The sequence below is a fragment of the Ailuropoda melanoleuca genome, chromosome 15 (genome assembly GCF_002007445.2).
Source record: "Ailuropoda melanoleuca isolate Jingjing chromosome 15, ASM200744v2, whole genome shotgun sequence".
NCBI lineage: Eukaryota > Metazoa > Chordata > Mammalia > Carnivora > Ursidae > Ailuropoda > Ailuropoda melanoleuca.
Window position 1 is genome coordinate 81,153,259 of NC_048232.1, and position 12,784 is coordinate 81,166,042.

The 12,784-nt window shown below is 58.8% G+C and overlaps 1 long non-coding RNA gene across 5 annotated transcripts in view; it reads left to right on the forward strand.

Annotated features, from left to right (window-relative positions):
- The first annotated feature begins 1,176 nt into the window (after positions 1 to 1,176).
- LOC105235504 overlaps positions 1,177 to 12,784 on the forward strand; it is a 49,348-nt gene continuing 37,740 nt past the window's right edge. For all 5 annotated transcript variants that reach the window (XR_004621005.1, XR_004621004.1, XR_004621007.1 and 2 more), the window contains exon 1: positions 1,177 to 1,705. This is a non-coding gene — a long non-coding RNA (uncharacterized LOC105235504). The remainder of the gene's footprint in view (positions 1,706 to 12,784) is intronic.

Sequence of the window (12,784 nt, forward strand, 5' to 3'; positions counted from 1 at the left end):
GGAGGGAGGGAAGGGCAGAAGGTGGAGCCTCCAGCGCTGTCCTTCATCCCCAACACTCAGGGCTCCGCCGCCAGCCCCCCCCCACCCCACCCCAGCTCCCCAAGCTGCTGTCCCAGGCCCGTCCTGGGGCCTGGGCTTAGTCAGGGCGGTGTAGGAGTGGGGGTGGTTAGGCCAGGAAAGCCAAGGGATGCAGGTGGGCAGGGTCAGAACCTGTTGCTTGCAGGAAAATTGGGCCCAACGGGGACCCCCAATCTCTGTGTCAGGTGATGGGATGGGCAGGTGGCAAAGGGTTGGGGCTGGATGAGGAGAGCAGGGGTGAAGGTTCTGTGGACATCTGAGGGCGGCTGGCTTGCACTGCTGGTTTAAGACTGCTGTAAGCCTACTGTGTTCAGAGGGACGCTGCTTCTCGGCCTGCCTCACCTGCCTCCCACCCCGACCCAGGCTACCCTAGGCCTCGGCTCATATGGCGAGAGACAGCACATGCAGGTCCATACCTGGGGAGGCTGGGGCAGCTGGATACCCCCTGCCCAGGGCAGAGGCCCTAGCTCCGCCCCCCGGGGCCCTTCTCACCAGACACCCAGCACTTGTACGGGCTGGGCTGGCTCAAGGTAGGGAGGCAGGACTGAAGTTCCTAGGGGGCTGGCCATGGGGATGGGCTGGGGGGTCCTCTTCAAGTAGGTCTGAAAGGCTTCTGGGGCCCCAACTCCCTCCACACTGGGTTCATGCTCTCTTGGTGTATGTGTGGGTCATGAAGTCCTGCACTTCCCCACCCCGAAAGGGTGGGGAGTTGCCCTGCCTCCCTCTCCCACCTCTCTGCTCACTTATGTCCTCAGCCACCTCCCCAGTGGGGTGACCTCTCTCCTTTTTCTTTCCTGCCCATCACCCAAGGCTCCTTTTCCTCTCCCCTTTTCCAGGTCTCTCCCCCTAAGGTCACAGCCCCTCTCTCTTCTCAGAGGGTGGGTGTCGAGGGAGAGGTGTGGGTGGGTGTGGAGGGGCAGATGGAGCCTGGGCCGAGCTGGCGACTGTGTACTGTTCGGAGCTCAGTGGCTGGGCAAGGCCCTAGGCCCACCCCAAGGGAGTCTTGCCTGGAGTGGGGCTGCAAAGGGGGTCTAGGCAAGGCCTCATGCTTGGGAAAGGCCAAGGGGGTGGAGGGGGGTGGGTAATGAGACACAATGAGGTAGTCACACAAGGCAAAGGCATGTTGGGGGTGGGGGGAGCGGACATTGGAACACACACACACACACATGCTCGCACACACAACCAGCCAGACAATCGGGCCAGTGTGTCTGGGGCCTCGGAGCCCAGTGAATTAGGAGTTTGATAAGGGTTTTCTCTTTCTCTCGCTTGCCGGCCTTGGACAATCTCCCCCCAGTTTTCCTCGACGCCACCCCCGGCGCTGCCAACCCTCCTCCCCCCGCCTCCCTTCTCTTCCCTGTGCCCAGACTCTTGTTCGGGGCCTTGAAACAGTGAGCTGTCTTTGTTCGAAATACAGGTGAACGGCAATCATGTGATTAACACACACACACATAAAAAGCTTTTTAACAGCGCCCGCCCGGCCTCAGAACCGCCCAGAGAGGAGCCGCCCTGGATGGACAGAGGGACGGAGGGACGCGCATCCAGCCGGTTGCGTCCAGCTGCTCGCAGCAGTCTCCGACACTCGCTGCTGCCTGCCCGCTGCCCGCCTGCCTGGCATCTCTCGATCCCGGTGGGTCCCCACTCATCCTCCCATCCCTTGGTTCCTCCTCTTCAAGGGAAGAACTTCCCTGCTCCCCGTGGTGTCTGAGACCCCCTGGGGCGGGAGGGGTGGCTGTGGAGGGAGAGGGCCCAGGGTAAGAAGCCCGGGTGTGGGGTCCCACAGCGCCCCTCTCCGGCTCCCTGCCTTCTCCCTCACCCTCCTTGGCCCAGCTGTGCCAGGGTGGGGGTGGGGGCGGCGGTGGGTGCTCTGGGTCTGCAGAGAAGCCATGCTGGACAGAGGGGGCCTCTCTTCCCCTCCCTCTGTGTCTCTCTCTCCCTCTCTCCTGTTTCCTCATTGCTGTGCTTGGGCTTTCTGCTGAGAGGTGCTGGATGAGGCAGGTGGGCCTTCAGGGGTATGGGGAGGGTCTGCCAGATGCCCAGGGCTGTGGGCACGGGAGGAGGGGGTGCCCCTGCTTTGACCACCCCCATGCTGGCAACTATGATCCCCTCCATCCCATCCCAGGCCCTGGGGGCCCCAGCTTCCTCCAGCAGAGAGGGTGATGGCCCTAGCCATCCCTGGAGAGCAGTGAGTTTGGAGAGGAGGCAGGGGTGCTGGATGAAGATACCCTGGCCTCTGCCCTTGGCAGAACAGCCACACCCCCATCCTCACTGAGGTGTGGCGGCCAGTGGACTCCGTGGCCTGCCCTCTCTCCCCAGCAGAGAGGGGCCCACAGTGTGAGAGTAATGGTGGAGAGTCAGGCTTCCTTCCCTGGGTGGAGAGGCCTTTCAGGAGCTGCAGGCTTTTCCTGGGACCCCGCCTGGGTTCTGTTGCTGCTAGTCCCAGCCGTACTGCTCAGATGGCCCCGACAGTGAATGATGGCGCCTGGCAGTCAGTTGTAAAGCCCACTGAGCACCCCGCCTGGCAGAGCTGCTTCCGTCAGCAGTGACCTTTAACCCCTTAGCTCCCCGAGTCTTCTTCCTAGGGCACTGGGCCTGCTTTGTAGAAGGCTCCACCCTTGGTTCCCTGCCCTGGGTCTCAGTCCCTTATCTGTCACTTTGGGCAGTGACCCCCAGTGCCTCCCTGCCCGCCTCCCAGGACACACTGAGCTGCAATGGGGGAAATCTACTCTTCAGTGGACCAGGGGCTGTGCAAGGGTGGGGGGTGGTGCTGGTCAAGTCGAGCCTCTGCTCCAGCCTCAGTTTCCCCAGGTGGACATGAGACTCTCTTCTTGACTGAGGACCAGATGCAGGGACACTGGGAAAGCACTTTAGCACCTCCAGGCACCTGCCTGTTCTAGGCTGTCACTCCCACATTCCCTCAGGCCTGTGGCCCCCTCTCAGTGCTTCAGACACTCACTAGCCTCCAGTGCCCTCGGGGCGGAGGGAGGGGTTGGCTTCCATCCCTACTTGCTGGTTTGTGCAGAAGGGGGGTTGGCCTAGGGCAGTACTTTTCAACATAAAGGTGTGCAGAACACTGGCTCCCATTCTTTGGGTCTGGGAGGGGACCTGTGATTCTGCATTTTTCACCAGCTCCTAGGCAGGTGTCTAGAGGATTGTTCCAATTCTTGCTGAACTTTAGAATCATTTGTGAAGTTTTAAAAAAAATACTGAAGCCTGGATCCCACCACAGACTGGCTGATTCTGAATTAGGGGTGGGGGTCCAGATTTGTTTACTTTTTGAACTCTCTGGGCCTTGCTGTCCCTCTTGGTGTCTGGAGCCCTGAGGTTGTGGTGCCCCCTACAGAGCCCCAAATCTCGGGAGAGGGCAGGGGGCCAGGGCTCTGGACCCCAGAGCTGGAGGCTAGAATGGCAGTCACACTGGGGTGTGTGGGAAGTTGGGGACGTGGCAGGGGAGGGGCTGCACATGGGGTGAGGGAGGGCTCAGGGGCACAGGTCAGGGGTCAAGGGTATGGTAGTGACCAGGACAGAAGCTTAGTCTGGGTGAGTATATGGGGAGTGTGAGAGCTCTCTCGAACATTTCCTAGGCTCCCGCTGCCTCTGGACGGGTTGTGTTGTTCTTGGTTTGGAGGGGAGTAGAAAGAGAACTGAACTTGGAGCCAGGAAGTCCTACCATTAGCATCCACGTGGCCTTGGGTAATTTATGCTGTTAGCTTCTCGGGACTTGGTTTTTGCGTGTGTAAAATGCTGATAATATATATCACTATATCCTCAAGTGGATGGGGGAATTAATTAAGAATTCACGGGCTTGTGCACGCACGCAAACACACACATACACACACACACACACACACACACGCAAGTACCTAGCTCGGTGTTTGGTGTTCAGTAGTCATTTATGCTGGGAACTGGGAGTGGTGCTCACATCAGTTCAAGTGCTCAAGTGTTCACTGAGTAGCCACTGTGGACTTGCCTTCAGGAGTTTATAATCTGCCCATCGAATCCCAACGTCGGGCCAGGGTGGTGCGTGATAAGCTCCTCGGGGCTGGGCCTCCCCTTGCCTGTGCCCCCTCAACAGCAGAGGCCCACACTGCCAGAGCCTCCCGTGGGCCAGCCTGGCTCTGAGCGCTTCTGTCTTCTCAACAACCCAGTGAGGGGTGCTGTTATTATTCTCCTTCTAGGAGGGAAACTGAGGCACAGGAGGGTCAGTGACAGGCCTGAGCTCACCCAGCTAGTGATAGGTGGGAATGCTCTGGCACCTGCAGTTTACCCGAACCCAGCCTCTGACCACTCTGCTCCCCTGCCACTAGACCCCAGGTGCCACCATGGGCCTGTCCCCTCCTCCACCCACTCCTCAGGCCTTTGCACTTTCCCTGTGCTCGCCATCACTGCTCACAGGCCAGTTCAGAGGCCCTCTCTTCAGGGAGGCATTCCTGGATGTGAACTCAGTTGGAATTCTCTTTCTGTATTACTTTCCCGTTGAGGAGGAGATGGCCTCGTTCGTCCCCTCCTCACACAGCCAGGTGTCCCGGCCAGTCTCCACCTCCTACTTGGAGCTCGCTGAGGGTAGGGCCATGCCTTCCTTCTTGGTGTTGGCCCCCTCAGGGCCCAGCATGACCTCAGGGAGTCTTTCCTGAGTTGAGTTGCTGTCAGGGTTCCAAGGAGGAAAAGATAGGTGAGGCTGGAACAGGTAGGACTGACTTCCTGGAGGTGGAGGGCCTGAGCGCTTGCGGCAGATGGAGGGCCAGCGTTCCAGGGCTTGTCCCAACAGGGGCTCTGGCCCATCCCTGTTTCTGGTCCAAGCCGAGGGTCCCACCCCAAACCAGGAAGGCAGCTCCTGGGGCCTAAGTCTTTCTTCCCTGCCCTGCCCCACCCTCTCTGGCCACAAGGAGTCTGGGCCAGTGCCTAGGGCAGCCTCAGGGCAGCTGGCCTCTGCCCTCTTCTCAGAAGCCCTCCAAGAAGGAGACTGCTTGTTCCTGTCCTCTAGACCCTGCTGCTAGAAAGCCCTTCCTGGTATCTGCCCTGAATCTCTTACGCTGACCTGAATTTTCGGGAATGTACTGTATGGGGCACAGGAGCTCAGAGTTTGAGGGGAGAGGCTGACACAGATACCCAGGTCTTGGGACAACTGAGGGACTCCAGGGCTGTCCAGGCCACAGGGACCCCGAGAGCTGGGCTTGAGTCCCAGCTGGGCTGTGGAGGCCCTTTGTTGCCCCGGCTACCTCTACCCTCCCCTGGCCTCAGTTTCCCCATCCATAAAATGAGGGGCAGGCTGGGTAATCTCTGAGGGTGTTTCCAGATTTGAGAGCCCATGAATTATATTTCAAAATGAGAGTCCAACGCCTGAGCTAATGTTTCCAAGCCTTGGTGTTCCACAGACATGGATCGGCGTCTCTTGAAAAGGCAGTTTTGTGGGCAAATAAGTTACGGAAACCCTGCTTTCCACTTCCTCTTTTTAGAGATGCAGGGCCTGTCAAAAGCTCTAAGTTCTGCAGTTAAGAAATGGATCTTTGTTTAAAATACTTACCCCGACTCCTCAGCCACGTGCACTCTCCCCGCCCCTGCTCTGTGGCCCGGGCCCCAGCAGGCCGAGCCTTGCTCGGGACACCTTGCCTGGTGGCCGGGCCAGGATCCTCCTCGGACTCCTGTGTCCCTCACCTTTTCAGCAGGACCTTGTCCCTGCTGGGGTGTGTGCCTGCGCGCCGGGTCTTTCCCACCTTCCAGCACGATGCCCGGCACTTAGAAGGTGCCTGGCGGTGCAAATGAACGAATGACTCCTGAGTAGATGAGCTTGCACAGGCGGCAAGGTGTGCTGCTCTTGAGTCCGACAGCTCCGGGTTTGAATCCTGGCACCCCCGCTTATTAGCTGTGTGTCCCTGGCGAAGCACGTGATGTCTCTGATTCTCATTTTCCTTCTAGGTTGTGGGGAGGATGAAATCGGATGAAGTATGTAAGACCTTAGGAGGGTCCCTGGCACATTACGGGGCTCAGTAAATGGCAGCTGTTGTTCTCAGCATCTAGGGGTCGGCCGTCAGAGGGTGGCTGTCCATTGACCTTGGGTTTGATAGTAATCCTTGCTTCTTTCCCCGTCCAAGTGCTGTTGCTGTCACTGGATGTCCTGCCATCAGCCCCTAGTAGCTGGGGGCTGGCAGAACAAGGGCAGGACCATCGTGCCATTGAACAAGAGCAGAAAGGGAAGCAATTTATCTGGCTGAGGTCACATGACTGTTTAGTCTTGGAACTTGACCTCTCTGCCATGACTTTTTGCCCCAGGTTTCCTAAGGACCCATCCCAGGCAAGGCTCTGCTGTGTGTGGGGGTAATGAAGAGGGGTGAATGATCAGCTTGTCTCGAGGGGCTTGTCGATGAGAGGGGAGTTGGGTCATTCATTCATACGTCCCACACACTTAGGACAACATCGTGCAGACATGCGTGAGGGTGAGGAGAATGGGGTGGGGAAGGCGGGGGAAAGAAGGGAAGGGCGGGGGAGGGCTGGGGGTGGCTTTTTTCAGAGGGGTCCTTAGTATTGACCTGGAGGGGGCTGCTACCGTCACAGGAGGGGGGGCTGCGTGTGGCTAACGAGGGCCTCTGAACCTTCATCACCTGGGCAGCTTGGGGCCAGGAGCTTGTCCAGGTTGCCCAGTTTAGGGGGTGGCTGGAAAAACCCAGATCTGCCTGCACCAGAGACCCTGTCATTTCCCTCCATCGTCCAGGGCATGACCAGGGACCAGGGCTATGGATGATGAGGGGCAGGGGACTGGCCTGGACATGAAGGGAGTCACGGTCACCCATTCGAGTTTGGCGTTGTGAGCGTGTCTCTGCTCTTGCAAAGTTCCCCTCTGTCCCCTGAAAGTGAACACAGGGTGATCCGGTTGGATTTCAGTGTTTATATGAGCTCGAAGGGGCCCCTCCACAAGGTTACCGTGTCCTGTGATGATGTCACTTTATAATGATAAAGTAGCTTAGTGATTAACCTGAGATGTGGAGCCAGAGAGACCGGGGTTCAGATCTGGTCTTGCCCTACTCATCTGCTGTGGGATTGGGCCGCTTACTTATCTTTGTAATGAATTACTTCATCTGTAAGATGGGGATACCAATACTTGCCTCCTGGGAATGTTGCAAAGACGAAAAAGCAATGAGAAATCTCAAGTGCCCACAGATTGCCCGGAATGGAAAGTAGACATGGCCATTCACTTCTCTTGTCGGTGTCCAACATTTTCCAGGTATGACGGCTAACGTATTGGATATGATGTATTGGATATAATACACTCAGGAAAATCTCTTCCTTTTGTGGGGGGAGGAGATGCGCTTACCGCCATAAGACCTAGGGACTCAGGCACAAGCCTGGGGTGTGCTCGCAGGTCCGGGTGCTGTGGTTCAAACAGAAGTGTAATATATCCGTGAGGCTGCCAGGCATGGGGATTTTGCATGTCTCACCCCCCTACCAGGTGGCAGGTCGAGAAGTCAGAGAGTTTGAATGTCTCCCACTTGGGGCTCGAACCCAGAGTGGAAATCTCAGCTTTGGCAGGTGCAGTGGGAGGAGCTGCTCCCACTCTGCTAAGGTCCAGACTCTTGCTATGTGACCTTGGGGCAGTCAGCTGCCCTCGCTGGGCTTGCTCATCCATTCATATGTACAATGAGGGAGTTGGCCTCTGATCTCAGGGGGCTCTTTCAGATTTGCAGGCAGGAGTTTCAGGGTTCTATAGGAAAAGGTCCACACCTGGTTTGGCTCCCCGAGGCAGCTGCTGAGGGCTGGACATCGGAGTACGCAGTAGGTACTCAACAAGTACTTGTCGAACCTCGTTGACCAGAGAGGGAACGCACTAGGAACCTTGTGCTGCTTCTCCTCTCCCCAGGCCTGGTCACAGCGCTTCTCTCAGCCCCTTTGGGGCAGGACCCATGAGTGCATGTCACACTCAGCTGTTTGCTCCCTCGGTCTAAGGCGCCCAGATGTGGCAGACTCACGTGCACACGGGGAAATAACACTTCAAATCAGAGATGAATCAAACACGGATTTCCTTCTCATGGCTCTTGGGATCAGAATCCCAAATCTTCATGTCTCGGCCCCACTCTCATCCCGAAACTCCAGCCAGAGTGTCTGTCGAGCCCCACAAATGCCCCCCCCTCCACTGAAAGCTCTTCCACCATCACCTCACTGGCTCCTCCCGCGGGCTCAGCCTCGGGGTCGTGGCTACAGACACCACCTGATTCTCCAGCGTCAGTTACTCCCTGTGACAGCACTCTGGTCTTTTCCTTTATAGCGCTCACTGCAATTTACGATTTTATGTTTATTGTGAGATTAGTTATTCATTGTCCATCTTCCCGCCAGGATGTCAGCTCCGTGAATCCTTGGTGATCTGCTGAATGCCTGGCATGCTGCAGGTGCCCAGTGATCGAAGAGGTGAATGAATGAATGAAGCAGGAGGACTGGAGGAGGAAGGGGTGGGAGGCCTGGAGAGGTGAAGGGAGCAGGGAGGGAGGCTGAGTCTGAGGGCTAGAGGGAGGAGACTGGTCCAAGGTCTCTCACATGATGGAGGCAGGTGGCTTGATCCCTAGTCCGGTATTCTTCCTTCTCCTGCAGCCGGGGCCCCTGGAGGGACAGGCTGGGTTTAGTGAGATGCCAAGCCCCTGAGGACCTAGGGAAGGGGGATCTGAGCCAGCTCCCCAGCCAGCTCCACCCCTTCCCCCAGCAGGCAGGAAGGACAGGGCAGATCTGTCAGCCTCAGACACCACCGCCCCAGGGGACCCAGCCCTGAGTCCAAGGAGGCCAAGGGAAAGAGGGGGGCACAGGAAGCACCCGGGTCTCCCCCTCCTCCCTCCTGCCCCACCCTCCGCCCCCATCTCTGGCTAGAGCTCGCAGCCCCAGGCCTTGGCACTAGGGGGACGGGGGCGGGGAAATGGGGGACAGAAATCCTATTCTGGCCCAATGCCTTCCTTTCCCCCATTTGATTTCTGGGCCTCAGGATGGTGCCTGACCTGGCAGCCCCTGAAGAACCAGGCCCTGGCCTTGAGGCTAGAGGGACGGAGGGAAAGGGAGGGGGTACTGCCCACTTAGGCCCTTCCCGTGCTCCTGGCACCATGGGGGCCCACCCTGCAGCCCCGGGGCTGGGACCTGGGAGGCCTTGCTGGAAGGCCTGGCTTTGCAGGGAACACTTGTATGGCCATCAGCGGCCCCCTCATCTGTTACCCTGGTTCATACCCGGGCCACGTGGGGCTGCAAGCTCACTGGAGAGCTTGTTGTCAATACTGGTTCCCAGGTCCCATTCCCGAGTCATAGATTTAGGTAGGAATCGCTTTTTAAAGGCTCCGCTGTGACTATGGTGCAGCTGGTGGGGAAGCTACTGGAACAGATGGTCTCTAAGTCCCCCTGCCCAGCCTCAGAACACCCACCTCTGGGGCAGGCCATCGCCCTGGGCTTACATGGTGCCCTGCTCACTGCTGCAAGCTGAACCCTGCGAGCTCCCGGTCCTCCTTCTGCCTGCTGCCGGAGCACAGTGTGCGTGTGCACGGGGAGCGGGGTGCTGGGAGAGGGCTGCGGGCATCTGCCTGGGAGGGCCCCCTTCCTCCTTCGCTGCCACCTCATCTTCCTCCTGACCTTTCCCTTCAGTCTTCTTGTCCACGCCTGGCTCTCCCTCTTGTCCTACTTGCCGCCTGATTTCCTTCTCTCTGTGCACTGCTTCCTCTTCCTCCTCTTTCTGTCCACGGCCTCCTGTCTCTGGGAGGCTTTGTAATTTTGACCCCACAGCCGGTTGCTTCTATCTCCAGCCCTGGCTCTGCTCTCAAGGCCTTCATCTCTCTCAGTCTCTCTCTCTCTCTCCACAGATTTCTGCCTTTGCCCTCCCCGTGCTCCCCTGGCCATCCTTCACCTGCCCTGTCCCTGGCTACCTGGAAATCTGGGGAGGCTGCCAGGGGGTGGAGGCCCCCAGGAAAGCGAGGGAGATGGCAGAGGTGACAAGTCAGAGCAACCAAGATGTGCACGTGATTGCAGAGCAGCTCGTGGGGCTGAGCGCCCAGTGCCGCCTGTCCTGACCTTCCAGGTCCTCGCAGCCTGGCTCCAGTCCATGTTTCAGCTTGCTGCTCCCCAGGCCGTCTTGCCCTGGCCACCTCCATGCACTGGCCGCACTGTCGTTCCCTCGGGCCTGTGCCCCGCACCCCGCCTCCCTCTTCCTCTTCCCAGCGTAACTGCCAGTGCCTTGGGGGTCTCCTCTCTGTGCTCCCACAGTGCTGTCTGTGGGGATGGGAAGAGGCAAGGTGGGAGGATGTGTTCAAGTCTTTCTGGGTTGGTCTTCCCTGAGCTGCAGATGGAAGGATTTGTACCCTGTCCTGGGGCAAGAGGCAAAGGTGGCTGATGCTGACCGTAGCGGAGGCGTTTATGTCCCCTTCAAGCACGAGCTTTCCACCATCCAGACAGCCAAGGTGATGGGCTCGAGGTTACACAGCAGGCTTGCAGAATTGGGTCAGTGGCAGGGAGAGGGTGGAAGGTGGAAAAGGAGGGGATGGAGAGGGAGAAAGTGTCTTGGTTTAGAAGCTAGGCATCCTGGTCCTGAGCTGTGCCATGGACTTGCAGAAGGATGGAGGCCATGCTGTCTCCCTCTCAGGGCCTCAGTTTCCCCATCTGAGCAGGGAGGGGCTGGCCTAGATGGCCTCTGAACTTCTCACTCCCATTGTCGAAGTTGGAGAGGTGAGGACAGACAAAGAAGGGATGGTGTGCTTTGACTCAACAGACCAGTTCCTCCTCTGTTTCCAGACTCGAAAGGCCACGCACCTCTTGTCTCTCATCAGTGACCTGCCTGGACAGGTGGCTCCTGCCTCCTGTCCTGTTAACCCCCTCAGGACCAGATAGGGCTGACAGCCTGAGCCCACCAACTGTCCCCTGGAGGGTCCTCCCTGGGGGCCAGAGGCATCAGGCTGGCCCTGGCGAGGCTGTAGGCCCTGGGCCTCCTGCACTTCGGTGGCAAGGCCTTCTGGCCTCTAGGGCCTCATTCAGAGCCTCAGGCAAGGAGCCAGGGTCAGGATCCCTGGGGAGTTTGGGTGGTCCTGCTGTCCCATCCTGCGGATTTCATTCCAAGAGCTCTGGGCTGGAGGAGTCCCTTTTTTTCCCAGACTCCCTCACTGCATCCCATCTCCTCCTGGCCCGGTGGCCCTGGGTGTGGGGACATGCCTAGGAGCAGCCAGGAGAAGGGTTAAGTCAGGAACTCTTGGGATGGCTTTGGCCACGGCTATTCCTCTGGGAGAGGAGAACAAGGGGCCCATTCTGTGTGTGGGAATTAATAGCAAAGAGTCATCTGGGGTGTCATTCAAGCCCTGATCAGCTCCCAGAGGAATGCAAGAGAGAGAGAGAGAAAGAGTTGCTGGTGGGGGTGGCGCGGGGAGAGGCCCGAGGCAGAGATGTCAAAGGAAGGGCATCAGGGTCCGGCTGGTAATAGGAGCCCGCCCTGGCGGGTGGGCCCATAGCCCTAAGATTGGAGGTCTGCTTTTTGTCACAGATGGACCCCTGTTCCCACTTGGGATGGGGACCCCCTCCTGTCATTCCTTCACCAAGGGTCTCCTCCTTCTGTCTTCCCTCTTTCCCAGGATGGTGACACCCTCCACCCCCATGTGACCGTCTCCCCTGAGGCCTGGAGCCCAGCCCAGGCTATGGGCCTGTCGGGGCGGGCCGACGGGCCTGCCCTTCTGGGTGCCCCTAGTCTGTCCCCATCTCTGCCTAGGGGTCCTTGCTGTTCCTTTAGGAATGGCCCTGAGGCTGGCACTGTGGAGTGCCAGCTCAGGCTCCTGAGTTGTACCCTCTGCCCCCACGTCTGTGGCTTGGCTCCAGGTCCAGCTCCGACACTTTCCTGCCAAGGGACCACAGACACCTTCAGCTGCCGGCACGTGGGAGGCACTGGAGCACTTTGGCCCCCACAGGGGCGCAGCCCCCCTCAGCATCAGGCTCAGCAGTGGCCTGCTGGGGGGCTCTGCAGGCCTCTGGAGACATCTTGAATGTCATAGCCTAAGGAAGGGCCTTGGCAAAGCTCTCGGGCAAATTCCTGGTTTTGCCGACGTGCTGGCTGAGGCCCCTGGCAGGTACCCGGCTGCCCCTGGGTCATCTGCCTCTCAGCCCTGTGCCCTGACTCTGGCCCACCGAGGCCCTCCCAGGCCACTGAGCTGTAACGTGTCTCCACTGTGGGGGGCAGGAAGAACGGGGGCGACGGGGTGGGTCAAAGGATGAGGGCTTCGGGGGCAGTCAGAGCAGAGTGCCCTACTCCCCGCCTGGGTGACCTAGGGCAGAGCCAGAGCCAGGGGTTCTCATCTGTAAAATGAGATGAGCAGCTTTGTGGGGGAGGGAAGGTCATGGGCTGAGCCTGAAGCCACAGCGAACCACAAAGTGTGCGGCTGTTTTTATTGTGTTGATCATTGTTACCGGAGTTCTGGGCGCTTCTGCCAGCCCTGGGCTGAGAGGCATACCGTGCGTACCACTTGGCTGTCTGAATCCGTGCCCGGCAGCCCGCGCCCGCTCAGGTGGATTTTAGGAATCCCATAGCTGGTTTTGGTGGAGCTGAACTTCCCGGCCCCCAAGCCTCCCTCGTGCCAGCACTGCTTCCACACCGGGTGACTCATCCCGCTAGTCCTCGTGGAAGGTGGTGCCTTTCTCCCTGGCAGTGCTGTTCCAGGACACTGTGCAGCCACCGTGCACCACCAGTCAGGGTTCTGGAACCCTCAGGGCCTTAGTGCCC